General features: G+C 47.1%; 1 protein-coding gene and 1 pseudogene across 1 annotated transcript in view; both read left to right on the top strand.

Moving 5' to 3' along the window:
- The window catches only part of TTC13 (tetratricopeptide repeat domain 13), a 102,029-nt gene that overhangs the window by 84,690 nt on the left and 144 nt on the right, over window positions 1-17,195 (top strand). The gene's annotated exons all lie outside the window — the stretch shown is intronic.
- LOC126945670 (uncharacterized) lies at window positions 974-1,083 on the top strand (annotated as a pseudogene).

The raw sequence follows: 17,195 nt of genomic DNA, 5'->3' as shown, positions 1-17,195 counted from the left end.
AGTGCTGGGATTACAAGTGTGAGCACCACGCCTGGCCTTCTTTTTTTATTTTTTGGAATCAGGGTCTGTAGCCAAGGCTGGAGTGCCATGGCATGATCATTACTCACTGCAACCTTGAACTCCTAGGCTCAGACGATCCTCTTGCCTCAGCCTCCCGAGTAGCTGGGACTACAGGCATATGCCATCACACCTAGTTATTTTTTAAAAACTTTTTGTAGAGATGGGGTCTTGCTCTTTTGCCCAGGTTGATGTCCAACTCTGGCTACAAGCAATCCTCCTGCCTCGGCATCCTGAGTAGCTGGAATTACAGGCATGCACCACCACACACAGTGATAGGGTTTGAATGTGTGTCTCCTCCAAATCTCACGTTGAAATGTGATCTCCAGTAAGTTGGAGATGGGATCCAGTGGGAGGTGTTTGGGTCCTGGGGATGGGTCCCTCATGCGTGGGTTGGCGCCCTTCCGGTGGTAATGAGTGACTTCTCGCTTTCTTTGTTCACATGAGAGCTGGCTGGTTGTTTAAAGGAGCCTCTCATCTCCTCCTCCTCCCTTCTGTCTTGCTCCCTCTCTCATCATACGAAGTGCTTGCTCCCTCTTTGCTTTCTGCCATGACTGGAAGCTTCCTGAGGCCTCACTGGAAGCAGATGCCAGCACTGTGTGTCTTGTACAGCCTGCAGAACCATGAGCCAGATAAGCCTCTTTTCTTTATAAATTACTCAGCCTCAGGTATTCCTTTATAGAAATGCAAAATGTATTAATATACCCAGCTAAGTTTTACAACAATTTTTTAGAGATGAAGTCTCACTATGATGCCCGTTCTGGTCTTAGAACTGCTGGCCTCAAGCAGTCCTCCCACCTCAGCTTCCTGAGTAGCTGGGATTACATGCACAAGCCACCAGCTTGTATTTCTTTGTTGAACTGTCTTCATGATCTTCAGCTGTTGCTTTCAATGTATTAAGAAAGATTTGAAACACATTATTTTGTGGTTCATAAATGTGAAACACACTTAAGGTTTTTCATGCTCATGTGTGAGATATCCCTCCCTCAAACCTTGTGACAATGTTGGCACATTACCTGTCGGACATGAGAAGGAAAAAGAGAAATATTTGAAACACACAAAGAATATAAATAATGATACACAAAAGCTATGTGAAGGAAGCAAGCTTCACCAATGCAGCTGGAGCCCTCCGTGCACTCTCCCCCGATTCCCTGCCATCCCCAAAAGGTAACTGTGGCCCTAAGTTTTGAGATCACATGGCCCATCCATCTTTTTATAATTTCACCATAGATGTTTGTTTCTCTACCATTTCCTTGTGCTTATGGATGTATCTGTAGCAATTTGCATCATTAGGAAACATCCTCTAGAGTCACACTTACGATAAAATAGCTTAACCACTATAGCTCACTACTGATGCTAAAGACCACAGGCTCTTCAGCTCCCCCATGTAATGGGAATTAACACGGGGCCAAGCAGATTTCCCAGACATGGCTTTATTTTGGGGCTTGTACTCCAGTAGAAGGGAGACAGTGAAGGTGCAAGGATTCTCCAGGTAGCTCACTGGGAAGAGCTGGTAGGACTTTTTGTAATCAGTCAAAGCATGGGACTTGGCATCAGGGGTAGGGTGTGCAGGCTGGGCTGGGCAAGGCACGTGAGGGGAAGGGCGTGCAGGTCAGTGCACCCTACCTGGTTGTGATGGCAGGGGCTACCTGGTAGTCTGGCCAGTAGCAACAAGGCTGTACATCAGGTTTTCAGCATTCCTTTCTGGGGTGGGACATTCGGGAAACTTGGTTCAATATTTGGATCTCCTAAGGTCAGTTTCTGGAATTCTTTAAGTAAAAGGCATAAGCATTATGACAGCACAGAAGAACACTATAAAATGGCTATTTTCCCTGTATGACTAAAGCCTCGGTGTTGGCAGGCATAGTGTCAGTGAGGTAGTGGTGTGGGTTTTGTGATCAATGGGACGAGAGAAGAAGAAAAAAGAGAAAGCATGTGAAGGAGGAGCCACAGCCCACTTTTATTCTATCCCACTTACTCTAGTTTTATTATTTTTTAAAATTTTCACTATGTTGTCCAGACTGGGGGATGGTGGTTATAGCGGTTATTCACAGGCACAATCCCACTATTGATCAGCACAGGAGTTTTGACCCGTTCTGCTTCCAACCTGGGCCAGTGCACCCCTCCTTAACCTGGATGACTGGGTGACCCCTGCTCCCAGGAATTCCCTGGTACTGAACTTAGTACAGACACCGAATCTGCATAGCACATTCCAGCCCAGAATGCCTGGGCTCAAGCGATCCTCCCGCATCAGCCTCCTGAGTCACTGGGCCTACAGGCACACCCAGCCTTCTATTTTTTTCAATCATTTGAAAAAATGATTAGCTCATTTTTTTGTTTAGGAAAAACAAAAATAGCTCATTTTTTTTTGTTTAGGAAAAAGCATATTGGTGACTGGCAAAAAGATGATTCTCAGACCATCACATAGGAGACAGGAGTCATGGTGTCTATGTAACAGAGATGAGAAACAGATTCTGCTATGAAAACCTTTCTCTACACTCTTTTTTCAATGTTACGAGTGTCTTTCCAATACAAGAAAAAGAAGAAGGAATGAGACGGTATACGGAGCACTGACTACATAAGCCTGTCTCTTTCCAGCTCATTCATTCATCCCATCTATCCAACTAATAAATGTTTATGGAGAACCCACCATAAGTGCCTGGCGCCGAGCTAAATGCTGGGGAACAAGAATAAGAAAGACACAGTCTCTGCCCACTCATAGCCAAATTAGGAAACAGACAAATAATAATAATGAAAACAATGATGATAGCTCCTGGTTGGTGAGCACTTACTATTTGCGGGGCACTTGCTAAGCATTTATTTACGTTATCTCGTTGAATCTTCGTGTGATATGCATGGAATGGGAAATAAAACAATACCTGTGGGCAAATGGAGGAAGAGAAAACATAAGAAAATGACCTGAGGTTGAATGGTGGGGCTGGGATTTGAACCTAGGCAGTCCGACTGCAGAGCCTGGGTCTTTACCAGCTTCACCTACTGCAGAAGAAATGAATAATTATGATCGAGTGAGATAAGAGCTGGGACACAGGGGCAGAGGGACCGCGGGGCACTGACATCCTGCAATCCTTCTTTGAAAGTGCAATCTTAGCTCCCTGCAGCCTCGAACTTCTGGGCTCAAGCAATCCTCCCGCATCAGCCTCCCAAGTAGGGAGGACTACAGGCATGCACCACCATGCCAGGCTAAATTTAAAATTTTTTTTTGAATACAGATGAGGCTTGTCATGTTGTCCAGGATGGTTTTGAACTCCTAGGCTCAAGCTATCCTCCTACCTCGGCCTCCCAGAGTGCTTGGATTATAGGTATAAGCCACCATGCCCAGCTTAGTATACTTTTGTTAGTTTTGTGTTACAGCATTATAAATAAGCTAGTCATAAAACCTGAGGGAAAAGGCATCCACCAACTTGGTAACTTAGGGCCACAGAGAGATCACTGATGTCAAATAGGGTGGTTCTTTGCCAGGTGTCACTTGGCGGATCCCTGAGGGGCTGCAGAGCGACAGAGGAATTTCTCTTTTAAAAATGACGTGAGGGGCCAGGTGTGGTGGCTCACGCCTCTAATCCCAGCACTTTGGGAGGCCAAGGCGAGTGGATCCCTTGAGGTCAGGAGTTGGAGACCCACATGGGCAACACGGCAACACTTCGTCTTCTACTAAAAATACAAAAATTAGCCAGGCATGGTGGCACGCACCTGTAATCCCACCCAGCTACTTGGGAGGCTGAGGCACAAGAATCGCTGGAACCCAGGAGGCAGAGGTTGCAGTGAGCCGAGATCGTGCCACTGAATTCCAGCCTGGGTGACATAGCAAGACTTCGTCTCAAAAAAAAACCAAACCAAAACAAAACAAAAAAACCAAAAAGTGACTTGAGGAAAGCAGCCAGAGTTGTATGGTCCAGCCAGACTTTAGGACTATTGCCTTGGTGTAGTGTCAAAGTGCCCAGCTTCTCAACAAACAGCTGGTTAGAAATCGTGAGAAGCTAAAGACGGCAAATTAACAAAAGAGCAAATCATGGAAGGTTTGAGTATGAGGACTTGTGAACAATGGGGAAATAACTTCTGTCATCCATACTATGGGGTGTGGCTACAAACCCCTCAGAAAAAGAATGAGGATAAACTTCCTGCAGAAACCCCCTTCCACTTTCTTCAAGCTTCAGTCCTTTTCTGGACAGACCTCTTACCAGGAAGTAAGGATTTAACATTTAGTTGCTGACATGAGTTTAGATGATGGCAACAGATCCCTAAGTCTACCTCCTCCTCACAAATGGGCTTGGATTACTGCAATTTACAGGAACTGTTCTCTGTTTCAAATTAGTCAGAAAAATTACCCTAGCCTCAGCCTCTCAAAAGGAAAATTGCACTTGTACTCAGGTCCCATGCCTATGCGCATCAACTATGATGGAGAGCACGCACCCAGCCCTGTAAATCCAAGTTAAGTCTCTGCTGATACCTGGCAAATACTTGTGGATACACTTGCTTCTTTCTCTTTGGTAGCAATCAACATTAAACAGTGGACTCTCTTCCAAGCAGGAACCATATCCAGAAGGCTCCTCTGTGCCAAAATTCAAGACGTTTAAAATGCAGAGATGATTTTTCTGGAAATAGGTTTCAAAATCCTTAAAAATGTTCACTCCTTTATTATTAGGTAGAACTCTTTGGGTGGCAAGAAACCTATTCAAGCTAACTTAGGCAAAAGGAGTGCATTTCCTGCAATGGCACAGCCTGGCCTCAGGCAAGGACAGGAGGTGGATGTCTGTGGAGAAGCCAGGAACTTTGAGTCTCTCCCTCAAAATCACGTTTCAAAAGAATAGGATTCTCTCTCTTTTTCTCTTTCACTCCCTGCTGCGTAGAGATTGTCTGGCCTGTCTCCGAGTCGCAGTTTCAGGTTCCTAAGTAAAGTCCTCTAATTGGCCCTGGCCTGTTCCAAGGGAGACAGGGTTGCATGGTACAAAACCAGCCCCGGTCACACACTGAGGAGAGGGAGGTAGAGTTCTAGGAAAGGTGGGTTTTCCTAAGGGTCTTCCTTCTGGTGTCTGTAAAAGCCCCCAAATATAGGTTCGATTAAATAAATTATGTATCCTTTTATTTGGAATACTATATGGCATTTAAGTAGAATATTAAAGTTAGAAAAATGTTCATAATATTGTTGATTGAAAGGGGAAAGTTATAGTGTAATATTTATTTTTATTATAGAAGGATAACTTTCTTATATAAAAAGAATTGTATTATTATTTTTTGTATATATACAAGCATGTGAAGACCAGAGTGTATATAATAGAACGTTTGCAAAATTATATTTTATTTGTGTCTTCTCCATTTTGCACTTTTTTTTTTTTGAGATGGAGTCTCGCTCTGTCACCAGGCTGGAGTGCAGTGGCGCAATCTGAGCTCATTGCAAACTCCGCCTCCCAGGTTCAAGTGATTCTCCTGCCCCAGCTTCCTGATTAGCTGGGAGTACAGGCGCCCACCACCACACCCGGCTAATTTTTGTATTTTTAGTAGAGATGGGGTTTCACCATGTTGGGCAGGATGGGCTCGATCTCTTGACCTGGTGATCCACCCACCTGGCCTCCCAAAGTGCTGAGATTACAGGCATGAGACACCATGCCCGGCCTATTTTCCACATTTTTAATGACATTTATTATTTTGATCATCAGAACAAAGTTAATTTTTAAATTAACTGACAAAATTATCTGAGATGGAAGAAAACTCATAATTTATGTTCTGAATTTGATATTTTATAATTTTTGTTTTTAATCTGAAGAGACAGGATCTTGCTGTCACTCAGGCTGGAGTGCAGTGGCACGATCACCGCTCACTTCAGCCTCCAACTCCTGGGCTCAAGTGATCCTCTTGCCTCAGCCTCCCAAAGTGCTGGGATTACAAGTGTGAGCCACCGCACCTGGCAAGTACTTTAATTTCTGAAGACAACATGCAAACGAATGCAATAAAGGTTACCTAAATAAGTGCCTCTTTTTAGAAATAGTTTGGAGAAAATAATTCAATACCTCTTATTTATAGTTTTGTAATGTTCTTTTTAAATGCTTCTTACAATATATTGAAAGTTAAGATCTTTCAAGGAAAGATTTTGAAAAGTGTCCTGGTCTGAAGTCATTATGTTTTAGAATCACGTTTTTAAAACATCTTAAAAAGCCGTGTCTTTAGTATTCGGTGCAAAATTTAAACATTGCCTGCAATTGTGGAATAACAATAATCCTAGTGATAGACATGATTGAAAAAGGTGGCCGGGTCCAAAAGAGAAACTTCTTTCGGGGAAAATGGCCATCCCATCGTTCTACATAAACTGCCAGTTTTTCTTTAGCGTGAAGTGAGAGGCTTGAGGACAGGGAAGCATCCGAAGGGAATTTCTTAGTTGGTCATTTCCTAGCAGAGAGGTTGAGTTAGGTGCTTCTCCCTTGATATGGTTCGGATCTGTGACCCTGTCCGAATCTCATGTTGAGTTGTAACCCGTGTTGGAGGTGGGTGGGGTCTGGTGAGCGGTGATTGGCTCATGGGGACCGTTTCCCGGGGTTTAGCACTACCCCGCCTCTTGTTACTGACATCCGGCTGTTTGAAGATGCGTGGCCCCTCCTCCTTTTCTCTGCTTGCTCCGGGTCTGGCCTGACTTGCTTCACCTTCCATTACTTTCCTGAGGCCTCCTCCAGCCATGCTTCCTGGGCAGCCTGCAGATCCATGAGCCAATTCAGCCTCTTTTCTTTGTAAATTACCCAGGCTCAGGCGTTTATTTATAGCTGTTTGAGAATGGACTAATAAATACATCCCCTTACTTAGCCAGCCCTTGAAGTTTCAAAAACGAGGATCAAGCCGTGCCTGGGAGCATCCTTTAAGACGTTTGGACATAGGTTTTACTTGGAGTCTGGGAGATATGACCGAATCTGGAAGTCAAAGGAAAAAAAGCCAAGGTGAATCAGACAATTGTGTTATCAAATCTCAGGAGAGACGACTAGCGTGTCAACACCAGGGCAGAGCTTCCAGATGCTTCTAGAAGCCTTTCCCACCAGCTACCATCAGTTTCACTCAAACTGTTACCCATTCCCACGTCTACTGGTAGTGGAACCTGCTCCGGCATTGCCTTCCGCTCATTTCTACCTTAGCCTCTGATCTGACCCCTCCCTCTCCTCTGTCCATGGACCTAGCCTTCCCCTGGCTTCTGCTCTCTTCTGGCTGCTTTTTTGTTGACTGTCTTTTTTTTTTTTTCTTGCTTCCCTGCTCTGGATTGCTTGATCTCAGGCTTGATTCAGAAAGAAGTCATACGTAATAAGACAAAGTGATAACGATTTTAAAAAGCAACATCAAAGTTGCTTTAGGAAAGCCAAAAGGCCCCAATTATTTCCACCCGAGGTGGATAGCTGTGCGGCGGCTATACAGAGGAGGTGTGGAGAATGTGGGACCGCAGAGGCGGAGTAGAAATGTGCCAGGTAGCAAAGGACCTTCCCAGCAGAGGCAAAGTTGGTAGAAAATGTTCAGAGAGGTGAAAGTGCCTAGTGTGCTTGGGATGGCTTGCAGATGCGGCTGGAAAGGGAGTGTGGGGCAGAGGGGCTGGTCTTGCCTTCATCTTCAGGAATTTGGACTTCATTCTCTATATGTAGATTGTAAAGCATAGGAATGACTTGACTAGAATTAGGAAGATCATTTGCCTTCAACACCAAGGATGGCTTAAAAGAAGGCAGGTTTTGCTCCTGCCCCTGATGTGGTTCCTCTCTGCAGCCTTAGCCCTCTCATGCCTCAGTACCATCCTTAACTGGGACCGCATTCCATGGTTCTGTTCTAGGTCTCTCTCTCTCTCTCTCTTTTTGAGACAGTCTCGCTCTTGTCGCCCACGCTGGAGTGCAATGGCGTGATCTCGGCTGACTGCAAACTCCGCCTCCCGGGTTCAAGTAATTCTCCTGCCTCAGCCTCCCAAGTAGCTGGGATTACAGGCTCCTGTGATCAGGCCCGGCTAATTTTTTGTATTTTTAGCAGAGACAGGGTTTCACCATGTTGGCCCGGCTGGCCTCAAACTCCTGACCTCAGGTGATCCACCTGCCTCAGCATCCCAAACTGCTGGGATTATAGGCATGAGCCATCAAGCCTGGCCAGGTCTCTCTTGTTTCAATTCTTTCACTGACTGTATCTGTTCTCATGGTTTCAACCATCATCCCTGCACCATTTCTAGTGCTGTCCTCCCTGCCAGCTCTAGCCTTACATTTCTAGTTGGCTTCGAATCCTCTGTACCTACATCGATCACCAGCTCCTCAAACTCAAATTGTGTGCAGCTAGACTCTTCAAATCCTTCCCTCCAAAATCAGTTCTTCCTCCCGACTCATTTCTGCTCTTTGTTTCACCATTCTTCAAGTTATCCAAGCTTAAAACTTGACAGCGGTGACCTCTTCCCTTTCTTTGACTCTCATCGTTAACCCATGTCCAAGCTCTGTCAAGTATTTCTTTGTGGTATCTGACACCTGCACGTTCCCAGACCTACAACCACCATCCTACTTGAGACCTATTCCTTGTTATAGAAGCAACAGCCTCTTACCTGGTCTCCTGTCCCTGGTAGCTCTCCTGGGTCATCCTATTTTGGTATAGTTTCTAAAAAACTGTTCTGATTATATAGGGCCATGTATAAGGTAATATTGAGCATAATCAAAATTACCCTTAAAAGTCTCTTAAGGAAGGCTGGGCATGGTGGCTCATGCCTGTAATCCCAGCACTTTGGGAGGCCGAGGTGGGCTGATCACTTGAGGTCAGGAGTTCCAGACCAGCCTGGGAAACATGGTGAAACTCCATCTTTACTAAAAATACAACAACAACAACAAAAAGAAATCAGCTGGGCATGGTGGCACATGCCTGTAATCCCAGCTACTTGGGAGGCTGAAGCAGGAGAGTCACTTGAACCTGGGAGGTGGAGGCTGTAGTGAGCTGAGATCGTGCCATTGCACTCCAGCCTGGGGGACAGAGTGACTCCATCTCCAAAAAAAAAAGAAAAAGAAAAACCTCTTAAGAAGATGCTATATTAAAATCTAACAAACTATGTCTCCTGAAATCCCACAACAACAAAATGCATTTCTTAGCTGAGCACGGTGGCATGTACCTGCAGTCCAAGCTGCTCAGGGGGCTGAGGTAGGAGGACAGCTTGAGGCCAGGAGTTCCAGGCTGTAGTGCGCTCCGTTTGGACCTGTGAATAGCCACTGCGCTCCAGCATGGACAACGCAGCACGACCTCATCTCCAAGAAAAAACAAAAAAGACACATTTATTGTCTCCAGCAGGGGAATAGATTGTGCTTTCTTCTGTCAAATGCCAGATAATGTAACTGACTTGCATTTAGAAGGCATTTTTGGAAAAAAAGATGTATTTTTAACACTCCCTCCATGTAAGGCAAACAAGAGCTGAAATCGACGAAGAGACTAACAGCAGATTTGTATGTCCTTACCCATGCTCACCTCAGGCATGAGCTTTTGCAAAGTTCTTCTGTCCCTCTCCTTTAAAAAACGATTATCAGGCCGGGCACGGTGGCTCGCACCTGTAATCCCAGCAATTTGGGAGGCTGAGGTGGGTGAATCACCTGAGGTCAGGAGTTCGAGACCAGCCTGGCCAACATGGTGAAACCCTGTCTCTACTAAAAATACAAAAACTAGCCAGGTGTGCTGTCAGGTACCTGTAATCCCAGCTACTCAGGAGGCTGAAGCAGGATAATCACCTGAACCAGGGCGGTAAAGGTTGCAGTGAGCCGAGATTGGCCACCAGACTCCAGCCTGGGTAACACAGCAAGATTCCGTCTCAAAACAACAAAACAAAAACCAATAATCATTATTATTATTATGTTTGCTTTTGCTGAATGTATGTAATCCAATGGGTGGAATTAAGTGCAGATACGACAACATTTCTCTGGTGGTTCAGCTGTTTGGGCTGGGGTGTCCACATGTCCATACTGAGGCCCTCTTCAGTGCCAGTCAGGGCTGGGTGGGAAGAAAAGGAACCTGGGGCCTGTCCCCCTGAATCCTCAATTCAGTTGAAAGGCCAAGGATTCAGAAGCTTCTCAGTTCAATCCAGGACACCCAGGTCTCTGTGAAGGTGTATTTTTCAAGTCAAGTTGGTAACTTCTAGATATTTAGAGATATGGTATAGGACCCTCTGTTTGTATTCTTGCTTTGGTCCTACACTGAATACGTAGAATGTTTTCTTGAATTGGAGGGAGAAGCAGCAGTGGGGGCTTTCCTACATACCTGCACAGTGCAAACAATTTCAAATTGTTGGGAAGGCCCGCAGCCATTCTCACTGTCTCTCCCCAAGTCTCCTGGGCTCCTGCTATCTCCTTCTCCCAGGCAGTCTTATACTGTACTACAAGTAAATCCCAAATGCTTCTTACTTTCTGAGGTAGAGAATTCCGATGCCTGCATGGCACCTGTTTTCTAGAACCTGCTACTTAAAGTGTGGATCACAGGCCACAATAGCAGCAGAATCAGGAAGCCTGGTGGAAATGCAGCCTCTCAACTGCCTGTGAGGCAGCATTTCCTATTCCTTGGAGCCCTAAGGAACATAGTGGGGAAATGCTGGCAGAGAAGCAGTGGATGCTATAGGAAAATGTGGGACAGGGCAGGGGAAGAGAGGAGCAAAGGTAGGGCCTCCAACCTTGAAGAAGAATAAGAAAATGGAAAAGAAATGGTGAGAAAAGCAAAAACAAATCCAGGACAACAACAAAAGCCTGAATGAAGAGAGTTTTCTCCAGGGGACCAGAACCACCACAGCCTCCTGTCTCATTCAGCAGAGGGGCTGACGAGGGTGAGAACAAGAGAAAGACCCTACCTAGACTTGACAATCAGGAGGCAGAGTGAAACATGGGAATGTGTTGAGGGGAGGGCCTTGGCTTGTAGGGATGGAGGGTGGGAGGAGAGGACCAGAGTCTGGAGGTGGTGAGAAAATGGAATGGAGGGGAATCTGTCCACTTTGGAGAGACAGAGGAAACAGGTAGGAAATGCCCCATGTGCATTTGGATGACAAATGGACAATACTGGTTTCTTTCCAGCCAGGCTGCCCCAGAGAGGCAGAAGGAGAAAACACAGCCAGGCAGCTCTGGGCAGAGGGAGAGAACACAGTCTAGTGGTGGAGGGGTAGCTTTGGTCTCTTCCAAGGCATAAGGACCTGACCCTCCTAAAATAGCCCAAAGTCACCCCACACCCCTCTGCATCAGGCTGCAGTGTCCACTGCTGGCTTCTGTCCTGCTGGGCCACATCTCTGATCCTTCAGAGGTGCCCCTAGCTAAGCCACAGGAAGCCCCCAGAGCACCTTCCTTCCTTTTCAGCCTTCCTGGGCTAAGTAAGGACATGCTCATATTTGGAGGAAGATAGGACAAACCCCAGGGCAAGAGGTAGGTGCCATGTGAGGGCCTCTCTGGTGCCATCTCTCTTGCCTAAGGTGCTGAGACCATAAGAGTCCTGGGGAAGTAGCAACTCTCAGGGCAAGCCTGGTCACTTCCAACCCAGCATTCTTGGAACCCAGCCCCTTTTACTGTTGTCTGATGGGTTTTTCTTGCCCGAAGCACAGATAGAGCCAATTTACCAAGACAGCAATATTGTAACAGAGAAATAGTTGAATAAATGGAGCTGGCTAAGTAGAAGACTGGGGTTTATTACTCAAATCAGTCTCCTCCAAAATTCAGAGACTGAGATTTTTAAAGAATGATTTGGTGGGCAGGGGGTGAGGGAATGGGTGCTGCTAATTGATTAGGGATAAAATCACAAGGGTGTGGTCTTCATGCTCCTCTAGGTGGGGGCGAGAGGACCCAGTGGGGTCAGTTTGTTGTCAGAAATGCAAGTTAGAAAAACACCTTAAAAAAAAAAACTTAGGTTCTACAATAGTGGTGTTATCTACGGGAGTAATTGGGGACGCTACAAATTTTTTGACTTCCAGAACAGTGCTGGTTCCATTTAACTATGCCTATGTCCCTCTCATGACCCTAACCTTGTGGACTTTCGTTAGTTTTACAAAGGCACTTTAGTTTTGGGAAGGGTTATTATCATCCTTGCTTTAAGGTTAAACCATAAACTAAATTCCTTTCAAAGTTAGGTTGGTCTATACCCAGGAATAAACAAGAAAAGCTTGAAGGTTAGAAGCAAGATAGAGTTAGGTATGTTAGATTTCTCTTACTGTCATTTTGCAAAGGCAGATTCATTGCCTCCAGGCACTCAGTTCTGCTCTCCACTCCCTCCCTGTTGCTTGGGCTGGCGGGCTCTCACCCTCCCACTCTCAGCCTCCCTTCCAACTATTTCCCTGGACTGCTCGCTCCTTCTCCTCACACAGCTGGCTTCAAATCTAAATTTAAAAACTTAACCTAAATAAAAAAATCCTGCAGTGGTTTTTTTTGGAATTACTATCACATTTGACATACGCAGAAACTGAGGCACAGGAGGTCGTCTGTTGGTGTCACACTCCAGAACACTGGTGCTGGGGTTGGAATGCAGGTGGCCAGGCTCCAGGGCCCCCTCTGTGCCTCTTTGAGGAGACAATTTCCTCCTCAGCCTGAGACCTCCTCCACCACGCTCAGGCACAAACCTTCACGGCCAGGGAATCATTTGCCCAGGGGAGGGAGTGTACAGGGGTGCCCAGCAGAACACAGAGGTCAGCTGTCCTTTTCAACACAGAGGTCAGCCGTCCTTTTCAACACAGAGGTCAGCTGTCCTTTTCAACACATTTCTAAACTTGGCCACAGCAGCGAAGTGGCCACCCAGCATACTTTGGACTTACATGTGCTTGGCTCTGTGTCTGTAGGAGAAAGAGAGGTGGTTTTGCTTTTGTTTTGTTTTTTTAATTTTTTTTTTTTTTTTTTTTTTTTGAGATGGAGTCTCACTCTGTCGCCCAGGCTGGAGTGCAGTGGCGCAATCTACGCTCACTGCAAGCTCCGCCTCCCGGGTTCACGCCATTCTCCTGCCTCAGCCTCCCCAGTAGCTGGGACTACAGGCACCTGCCACCATGCCCGGCTAATTTTTTGTATTTTTAGTAGGGACGGGGTTTCACCGCGTTAGCCAGGGTGGTCTCGATCTCCTGACCTTGTGATCCACCCGCCTCGGCCTCCCAAAGTGCTGGGATTACAGGCTTGAGCCACCGCGCCCGGCCCGCTTTTGGTTTTTAAGTTTCACAAGCTTAGCTGTGACCATCGTGAGGCAAATACAGGAGAGGCAGAAGACAGTGTGGTGAGATAAAGCCAGTTCTTCACCCCAAAAGGAGTGGAGCCAGGGAAGCAGACGAGGAAGCAATAGAGGCAGCTTCTGATGTAATGTGGACCCTTCAGGTCTCCACCACTCCACCTTCCCCACCCACACTTCCTCTCCTTTAAGCGCCCTGTCCAGGCGGTCGGAGTGATCCCTGGCCCCGTGCTTTGTCTCTTCTCAGGACTGAGAGACTCTGTCGTCTCTTTCTCACCATGCTTCCCCTACCTGTGTGCCAGGTGAACCTCCTTATCCTTCACCCTCTGTTCTTTTTCTCCTACAAGAAAGTTATGGATTTCCTCTGCAGAGCCCACTGTGGCTTCTGCTTATTTCCACTGTAGCCTTTATCTGCCTTGTTATCATGCTACCCAGGGCAGAGAGAACGTCTTTCCATCCTAGGGTATGGTCCCTGGCTAGGGCTCTATCCTCAGACCCGTGGTCACAGACCTAGGTGAAGACAGGGATTTTTGTTCTCCTCCCAAACGTTGCATTTCTCAAGACCACCCTGGCCTGCTACGTCCCCATCCTGTGCCTATAAAAACCCTGAGACCCTAGCAGGTAAACACACAGGCGGCTGGACGTTAAGGGCATATTCACAGGCACCGGCAGGCCGGCAGGCCATTGACCAGCAGAACAACTCGGAGTTTAGCTGGGGTGGTCAGAGAAGAGTTGGCCGCTCAGTAGCCACCCTCCAGGGGAAAACCTTCCCACTCCATCCCCTTCTGGCTTCCCCCACCTGCCAAGAGCTATTTCCACTCAATAAAACCCTGAACTCATTCCCCAAGTGCAGGTGTGGTCTGATTCTTCCAGTACATGAAAGCAAGAATCCCAGGATACAGAAAGCCCTCTGTCCTTGTGATAAGGCAGGGGTCCAACTGAGCTGACTAACACAAGCCGCCTACGGACGGCTAAACTAAAAGAGCATCCTGTAACACACGCCCACTGGGGCTTCAGCTGTAAACCCTCACCCCTCGATACTGCCGTGGGGTCAGAGCCCCACAGCCTGCCCATCTGTATGCTTTGAGTTTGAGCAGCGGGGCACTGAAGAAGCAAGCCATATCCCATTGCATGCCCTGTGAGGGACAAGGGAACCTTTCCCGTTTCAGAGGCACCTGCTAATGCTGCTGCTTTTTTTCTTTTTGTTTTTCTTTTTTTTTGAATCTCATTGTGTCACCCAGGCTGGAGTGTAGTGGTGCGATCTTGGCTCATTGCCACCTCCGCCTCCCGGGTTCAAGTCATTCTCCTGCCTCAGCCTCCCGAGTAGCTGGGACTACAGGCATGCACCACCATGCCCAGCTAATTTTTGTATTTTTAGTAGAGACAGGGTTTCAACATGTTGGCCAGGCTGGTCTCAAACTCCTGACCTCAAGTAATCCACCCACCTCAGCCTCCCAAAGTGCTGGGATTACAGGTGTGAGCCACCACACTGGCCCCTACTAAAGCTTCTTAACTCTGCTGTGTATATACTGCTTAGAATGGGCATATTCTTTGGAGCTGGAGTTTGGAGAATGTCTCAAAGCTTCCTAAGCGTTGAAGACAGACACCATTCCTTCCTTAGGCTGTGCCGCCCACCAGCCTCTTCTCCTTGATGAACAGGGAAGAAGAGACACAACACTAGAAGGAAAAGGGAGTTCTGGCACAGTCCTGGTGTTTGTCTGTCCTTCCGAGATTGGCTCTGGGAGTGTGTGGATGCATTTTGGCTCCATGGTGAATGGCTGTTGGAGGGAAAGGATAGTGTGTTTAGATTTCTGCTCTGTCACTTGTGAGTGGTGAGGCCTTGGGCAAGCACCTGACCTTGTAGAGATTCTGCTTTTTTACTTGTAAAATACTTTCTTCATAGGGATGCTATGAGAACAAATGACAGGCACCGTAAGGATTCAATGGATGCTTGTTTCCTTCATAGCACTTAGCACAGCCTAGTGCTTTTGTCTGTGTGCTTGCTTTTCATTCTCTTCCTCATCTATTAGATGACAAGCTTGATAAGAGCTGGGTCTTATGCTCATTGTTCCTGGGAGCCTAGCACAGTGTCTGGCACAGAATGAATGAATGAATGAATGAATGAATGAATGAATGTGTACTGAATAACATACTGTGATAGCACACTAGTTTGAGATTCCAGCCTCTGAGTTTTATTCTCATCACTAACACTGAGATATTCCCTGAGCTTGAGTAGATCACTTTTTCTTTGTCTCTAGACTAGTTTCCCCAACCATTAGGTGAAGTAAATTTAACCTCTTTCTTCTTAATAGGAATATTATTAGGACCTACGTGCTAACGTGTCCAAAGTACTTAGTGCTTCTCAGATGAAGGTTTCTATTAAGTAGGTACGATTAATCTCAGGGAGTTCCTTGATTTTCCCCCAAATACAGGATACATGGCAAGGGTGGTTTTTGCTTTTTCTGAGGAGATTGGGAGATTTTGCAATAGTGGATCCCATATAGCGATTGTTTATTGATATAGGAACATAACTAATGTTTCTGAAATGTAGCTTCCTTGATTTGATCTCTATTATATGATGTTTTCAAAAGAGCTTAATCAGAGCCCTCCATATTTCTGTTTGTTGGCAACAGGAGTGCCCTGTTGCTAGGAAGTTCACATGGGCATTGCGGAAGGTGACAGCCACTGTAGGTGCCAGACCCAAAGGGAGAAGGGGATGGGGACAACATGCGGCAAGGAGGTTCTCTGGGGACTGCTTGTCCATGTGGGCACACTGCCACCTGTGTCATCAGGTGTCCTCCTTGCAGCAACTGCTCAGGGGTTGCCAGAGCTGCGTGACTGTTGTCCTTATGTGGCAGTCAGTACCCACAGTCTGCTTCCTGCTGTGGCCATGGCAGCAACAGTGGCCATAGCATAGAGGAGAGGGGATGTGGTAAAGGTCGGTGAGATGGCATTTAATCCAGATCTTCAGAAATTGGTAGAACTTGGACAGGCAGGCCTGAGGAAGAGCAGCTTTCTAACCAAATGGTCTGATGCAAACCAAAGCACAAAGGTCACAATGAGGATGGTCTGTACCCAGGGCTTTGGTGATGTGCTGTCACTGGTGACGGCTGGTGAAGGCCAGAAAGAGCTGCTATCTAAAGTAATAACAAAAATAGAGACACCCAACCAGAGGGTCTGTGAAAGAGGAGGAGGCCTGCAGAGGGGCACAGGGTGATTGTAGAGGAGGAGGCCTGCAGAGGGGCACAGGGTGATTGTAGAGGAGGAGGCCTGCAGAGGGATGCAGGGTGATTGAGGAGGGGGAGGCTGGCAGAGGGGGGCAGGGTGATTGAGGAGGGGGAGGTGGGTGGGGGGGGTAGGGTGACTGAGGAGGGGGAGGCCAGTGTGGGGTGGGGGCAGGGTGATTGGAGATGGGGAGGCCTGCAGAGGGGTGCAGGGTGATTGAGGAGGGGGAGGCTGGCAGAGGAGGGGCAAGGTGATTGGAGAGGGGAAGGCCAGCTGGTGGGGGAGAGAGGCAGGGTGATTGAAGAAGGGGAGGCTGGCAGAGGGGGGGCAGGGTGATTGAGGACGGGGAGGCCAGCAGAGGGGTGCAGGGTGGTTGGAGAGGGAGTAACCCGGAGTTAGGAAGACCAGGCACACCAGATAGACAATTCGACCTGGAGTATGCTAGTGGCAGTGGAAGAGGAAAGAAAAGGACGGCATACTTTGAAGACCATTGCAAGCATGACATAACTTTTTCCTTGAGTAGACCTGCAGTATGAAGCCATGAGCTGAATTATTAATACAACATGACATTTGGGGGCCAACTTGTAGGCAAGATGCCCTCCTCCATCCACCTCTCATTCATTTAAAAAGGATTAACTGAAGGCTCCCCTGAGGCTCTGGCCAGTGGTTTTCATGGACCCGAAGGTGGGGAGCCATCTGAGAGGGAAGGCTGTCCTCCCTTGCTTCTCATCCTGCAGAAACTTCATAGACAACTGTTT

Source organism: Macaca thibetana, chromosome 1 (genome assembly GCF_024542745.1).
Source record: "Macaca thibetana thibetana isolate TM-01 chromosome 1, ASM2454274v1, whole genome shotgun sequence".
In the NCBI taxonomy this organism is placed as follows: domain Eukaryota; kingdom Metazoa; phylum Chordata; class Mammalia; order Primates; family Cercopithecidae; genus Macaca; species Macaca thibetana.
Note: the sequence above shows the minus strand (reverse complement) of the source record. Positions and strands in the feature narration are given on the sequence as shown.